General features: G+C 41.0%; 1 pseudogene; it reads left to right on the top strand.

Annotated features, from left to right (window-relative positions):
- The first annotated feature begins 2,198 nt into the window (after positions 1-2,198).
- LOC129540795 (histone deacetylase 2 pseudogene) lies at positions 2,199-3,840 on the top strand (annotated as a pseudogene).
- Positions 3,841-6,203: the final 2,363 nt, after the last annotated feature.

The following is a 6,203-nucleotide window of genomic DNA, read 5'->3' as shown; positions in this document are numbered from 1 at the left end:
AAAATGTGAACTTCACTACCTACCTCATCTGCTTAAACCCCCTCAGTGACTTTCAGGTCATTTAGTGCAAAATCCAAGTCCTTGTCATAATTAAAAATCCTCTGTGTGATCTAGCCTCTCATTTACCCTTTCTATCAGTCAGCATTCTGGCAGGAAAATATCAAATGGGTAACGAGTTTTTAATAAAGAGGCTGTTTACAAGGGCATGGACAGGATTTGAAGAACCCAACATGAGACGGTGCAGTCCTCTAAGGACAATAACTTGGGGAACTGTTACCTCCTCTATGTCTGAAGGACAAGTGGAGTGAGCCCTTGTAGAACTGATGAAATAGCTTCATGCAGAGGTGACCTGATGGAAGTCATGGCCCCAGGTAGAGGGTCAAAGCCAACCACAGCCAACTGTCGGGAATTGAGGAAGTAAGTATTTTAATTTCATTCTCCTCTCACCCTCTATTCTCCTGCCAGTGCCTTGCCTTGATCAACCTTAAGCCAGGAGGCATGAAAGCCCATTGGTGTAGTCCCTATAGGTGGGCTTCTCTAGGCACTAAGGAGGTTGCAAGAGTGTGGCAAGTACATCTGGAGGGGCAACCAGAAGTCTTGGTGTAGTTGTCTAGGGAATCTTGTATCTCACATATGCCATTTCCTTCCATCTCCTCATGCCCAGCCCTTCACCAGGCAATGTCTGCTCTTCCCTCTGCTCTCATCCTGAGTATCACTAACTCAGAGAAGAAGTCTTTTTTGACTTATCCCAGGTTAGGGCATGCCCCTTATCATAAGCTTTCACTGCATCCCCTAGCTATCTTTTGCATGTACATTAAAATTGCATAATAACTAATTGTTCAATTATATGGTTAAGAAGTCTGTTAGGTTGGGAAAATAGAATCCAGTACAGTGAGCTCCATAGCAGAAGCCTGATAAAACTTTGCTGAAAAGTTGAATTCTTAATACCCACCTTGTCCAGTCTTCAAATTTCTCCTTGTATGTAACCCAATTTTTATTAGAATAAGTCTTGCTCATGTTACCTGTGAATCTGTCATATTAATGAACCAATGAGACAACAGGATATTTCAAGAGGTATCTTTGAGTATCTACAACGTTCTAGACATTAATAAGTGTAAGGGATACAGAGATGGGGAACATTTGGTATCTTACCTAAGGAGTTTATCATTTAATAGGGGAAACAGTGATGTAAACAAATAAATATCAAGCAGTGTTACAAAAGCTCTTCTGACTGTCCATGCAAATTTTTCCTTCAGAGTACAGAGTGTTCTGTTTCTATCTGTAGGGTCAGGGGAAATTTAACATTGGACATTTGAGTTGGGCCCTGAAGGATGAATAAGGTTTGGCCAAGTGAAGGTGTTCCTGGAAGAGGGAACATAAGGAACAAATATGGAATGTGGCACATCGAGGCAGGAACTTGCATGACCTATGTCATTTCCACAATTAGAGGTGTACCCTAGTCAGCAGAATTTTCCAGGAGGTTTTAAATTAAATGGTCATCTTATACAAGTGACATAGTAAGGGACAAAAGCAAGGAGGCATGGGAAGGCAGAGGAGGAATGGGAGGTTTGGAGGTCCACAAAGAACAGGGCAAGTTGGACAACGGCCACATGTCGCAAGGGAGAATGGAAGGATGACAAATGGTTTTACAGATAGTAAAATAGTTTCAAGGAGTTATTGCTTTGAAAAACTCAAGTCTACACCCATCCTTGCCCTGATGCCTGACTCGTGATGTGAAAACAGATCTGCCATGTTCCAGAACGTGTGCTTTTCCTGAGGCTCCTAAGGCTGGGGGATTGGATGACTTGGTTGGCACTGGTTTTGGTAATTTTGAAATAACATTTCCCCCGACTGCCAACTTAATAGTACACTACCTTCATTTAAGACTTTTGTCAGGGAGCCGCGGAGGCAGCAGTAGCAGCAGCAGCCAGAGGAGGAGCCGGAGGCGGCGGTGGCCGGGGAGCCCATGGCATACAGTCAAGGAGGAGGCAAGAAGAAAGTCTGCTACTACTACGATGTCATCAAGACATGGAAGCAGCCTCACTGTCCATCAACAGAGGAGTGGTTAAAGAAGATGCAATACACACATACACACACAGAGTAATAATGGAATATTACTCAGTCTTAAAAAGAATGAAATAATGCCATTTGCAGCAACATGGATGGACTTAGACATATCATAGTAAGTGAAAGGTGATATTGGAAATTATTATTATGGACAGGGTCATCCCATGAAACCTCATAGGATCCGCATGACCCATAACTTGCTGCTAAATTATGGCTTATATAGAAAAATGGAAATATATAGGCCCCATAAAGCCACTGCTGAAGAAATGACAAAATACCACAGTGATGAGTACATCAAATTTCTACGTTCAATAAGACCAGATAACATGTCTGAGTATAGTAAGCAGATGCAGAGATTTAATGTCGGAGAGGACTGTCCAGTGTTTGATGGACTTTTTGAGTTTTGTCAGCTTTCAACTGGTGGCTCAGTTGCTGGTGCTGTGAAGTTAAACCGACAACAAACTGATATGGCTGTTAACTGGGCTGGAGGATTACATCATGCTAAAAAATCAGAAGCATCAGGATTCTGTTATGTTAATGATATTGTGCTTGCCATCCTTGAATTACTAAAGTATCATCAGAGAGTCTTATATATTGATATTGATATCCATCATGGTGATGGTGTTGAGGAGGCTTTTTATACGACAGATCGTGTAATGACTGTATCATTCCATAAGTATGGGGAGTACTTTCCTGGAACAGGAGACTTAAGGGATATTGGTGCAGGAAAAGGCAAATACTATGCTGTCAATTTTCCAATGAGAGATGGTATAGATGATGAATCATATGGCCAGATATTTAAGCCTATTATTTCAAAAGTGATGGAGATGTATCAGCCTAGTGCTGTGTTGCTACAGTGTGGTGCAGACTCACTCTCTGGAGATAGACTTGGTTGCTTCAATTTGACAGTTAAAGGTCATGCTAAATGTGTAGAAGTTGTAAAAACTTTCAATTTACCATTACTGATGCTTGAGGGAGGTGGATACACAATCCGCAACGTTGCTCGGTGTTGGACATATGAGACTGCAGTTGCCCTTGATTGTGAGATTCCCAACGAATTGCCATATAATGATTATTTTGAGTATTTTGGACTGGACTTCAAACTGCATATTAGTCCTTCAAACATGACAAACCAGAACACTCCAGAATATATGGAAAAGATAAAACAGCGTTTATTTGAAAATTTACGCATGTTGCCTCATGCACCTGGAGTCCAGATGCAAGCTATTCCAGAAGATGCAGTTCATGAAGATAGTGGAGATGAAGATGGAGAAGATCCAGACAAGAGAATTTCTATTCGAGCATCAGACAAACGAATAGCTTGTGATGAAGAGTTCTCAGATTCTGAGGATGAAGGAGAAGGCGGTCGTAGAAATGTGACTGATCACAAGAAAGGAGCAAAAAAAGCTAGAATCGAAGAAGACAAGAAGGAAACGGAGGACAAAAAAGCAGATGTTAAAGAAGAAGATAAATCCAAGGATAATAGTGGTGAAAAAACAGATACCAAAGGAGCCAAATCAGAACAGCTCAACAATCCTTGAATTTGAGTCTCACCACTTTCAGAAACCATAAAAAAGTGAGAAAATATTGGGAAGAAAAATGCTTTTTCTTTTTGAAGACTTCTGGCTTCATTTTATACTACTTTGGCATGGACTGTATTTATTTTCAAAATGGCTTTGTTTTTGTTTTTCTTGGCAAGTTTTATTGTGAGTTTTCTAATTATGAAGCAAAATTTCTTTTCTCCACCATGCTTTACGTGATAGTATTTAAAATTGATGTGTTATTATGTCAAAAACTGATCTATTAAAGAAGTAATTGGCCTTTCTGAGCTGATTTTTCCATCTTTTGTAATTATCTTTATTAAAAAATTGTACTTTGAAAAAAAAAAAAAGACTTTTGTCAGCAACTTCTCTCTAGGCTGTTTCTGAAAGCATCTTTTGACAACTCATATTCTTGCCACCTGCTGATTCACCAAATTCACATTGCTTCAACGTCATCTTCTCATTTTCTCTATTTGTGCAGAATTCTAAAGCCAGTAGCCATTTTTATTAATTAATGTATCCAACTGACCCAATGGGCATGCAGTGTTTATGCCAAATACTGGAGATACAAAGATGTATAAAATATTCTCCTGGCCCTCAAGGAGCTTACTATCTAGCAGAGGAGAGAAATGCAATACCAATTTTTATGGCACTGACAGCCTAGGTCTTAATTGTTTTCACCACAGAAAAGAAGTGATAATTTTGTAATGACATATAGGTGGTGGCTAATGCTACAGTGGCAATTGCATTAAAAAATATAAATGTAACAGATCAACGTATTGTGCACCTTAAACTTATAAATGTTATATGTCAATTACATAGAATAAGTAAATGAAGAAAATTAATTACAAGCTTAAAAAAAGAAAAGAAAAACTGTGTCAACTTTTTTGAGCATTTTGCAATAGGGTTCCGATTTTATTAACTTTTAAAAATCTCCTGTAATGTTCTTCCACTAAGAACATATTTCTCCTTTTAAAAAATTGTGAGATCTGGTGATGTTTCATTCTCAAATTATACATCAAATTTCCCATGAAATCAATCTGTCTTAGTCTTCTATAGACTTATCTGTGATAGGCAACAATTTTCATCTTAGGTAATAAAATAGAAATTGTGAAGTCTTATTATTCCACTGAATATTTTGAAAAAGACTGGAATCTCTTTTCTTTTTTGGATGCTTACACAACAGGCAATTATTGATATTCTAAGGATAACGATCATTACTTAAAAATAAAAGATTGTCAAAATAATAAAGATAACCTAGAGATCTCTTTCTATAGGTTACTGCCAACCAAAGCAGCCTGAACACTTTTTAAATAAAAGTATATGGCAAGTGAAGTGATAATCACAGGGTTTTATGAGTACACAGAGGAGGGTCCCTAAGGCCAGCTGGAGGAAGAACAATGTATAGTATCTTGGGGAGATGGCATTTGAGTTGGACCTCAAAAGAGGAAGAGACATCAGTCAAGCCATGGTGACTGGAGGAAGGGCAGTCCAGGTAGATGAACACAACATGAACACAGATACAGCTAGGAAATGACAAATGGGGATGGGGATGTTACTGCATTAGACTCAAGGCCCGCCTCTTGTGGCCTTCCCTGAACTGAAGCCCCCTGGCTCAGTCAGGGATTTCTTTTCTGCCCAGTTTTGTGCTGCCAAGAAGGAAACTGAGTTTGGTGCAAGCAAAACAGGCTGTTATTCAACAGCCAGAGAACGGAGAAAGGGAGCTCAATCTTTTAAAAGCACCTTCTCCCCAGGGGAGGGTAGTAAGGGAATTTTAAGGGCCAGGAGGTCGCAGGTCACCAGGGCTCTAGGAAAGTGGTGGAAGTTGCTCAGTCATGTCCGACTCTTTGCGACCCCCTGGGCTGTAGCCCCCCAGGCTCCTTTGTCCATGGGATTTCCCAGGCAAGAATACTGGAGTGGGTTGCCACCCTTTTCTCCAGGGGATCTTCCTGACCCAGAGATCAAACCCAGTCTCTTGCATTACAGGCAGATTCTTTACCATTTGAGCCACCAGGGAAGCCCAGGGCTCTAGGAAAGGGGCAGAGATATTCAGGGACGCAGGGGCATGTGCAGTCCTTCAGCCTTATTTGCACATGGCACAAATTGTGCCTGGCAGAGTATAAAGACCCACTTTCAGTGGAGATCTTAGCATAACAATGAAACAAAGGTAACTCGTGGACACCTGGAGGTCTCATCTGCCTACAGTTCAGTTCAGTTCAGTTCAGTCGCTCAGTCGTGTCCGACTCTCCGTGACCCCATGAATCACAGCACGCCAGGCCTCCCTGTCCATCACCAACTCCCGGAGTTCACTCAAACTCATGTCCACAGAGTCGGTGATGCCATCCAGCCATCTCATTCTCCGTCGTCCCCTTCTCCTCCTGCCCCCAACCTTTCCCAGCATCAGAGTCTTTTCCAGTGAGTCAACTCTTCGCATGAGGTGGCCAAAGTATTGCAGTTTCAGCTTTAGCATCAGTCCCTCCAATGAACATCCAGGATTGATCTCCTTTAGAATGGACTGGTTGGATCTCCTTGCAGTATAAGGGACTCTCAAGAGTCTTCTCCAACACCACAGTTCAAAAGCATCGATTCTTCGGC

This window comes from Moschus berezovskii, chromosome 12 (genome assembly GCF_049115385.1).
Source record: "Moschus berezovskii isolate FMDL1 chromosome 12, NW_MosBer_1.0, whole genome shotgun sequence".
In the NCBI taxonomy this organism is placed as follows: Eukaryota; Metazoa; Chordata; class Mammalia; order Artiodactyla; family Moschidae; genus Moschus; species Moschus berezovskii.
This window is presented reverse-complemented; position numbering and strand designations above follow the sequence as displayed.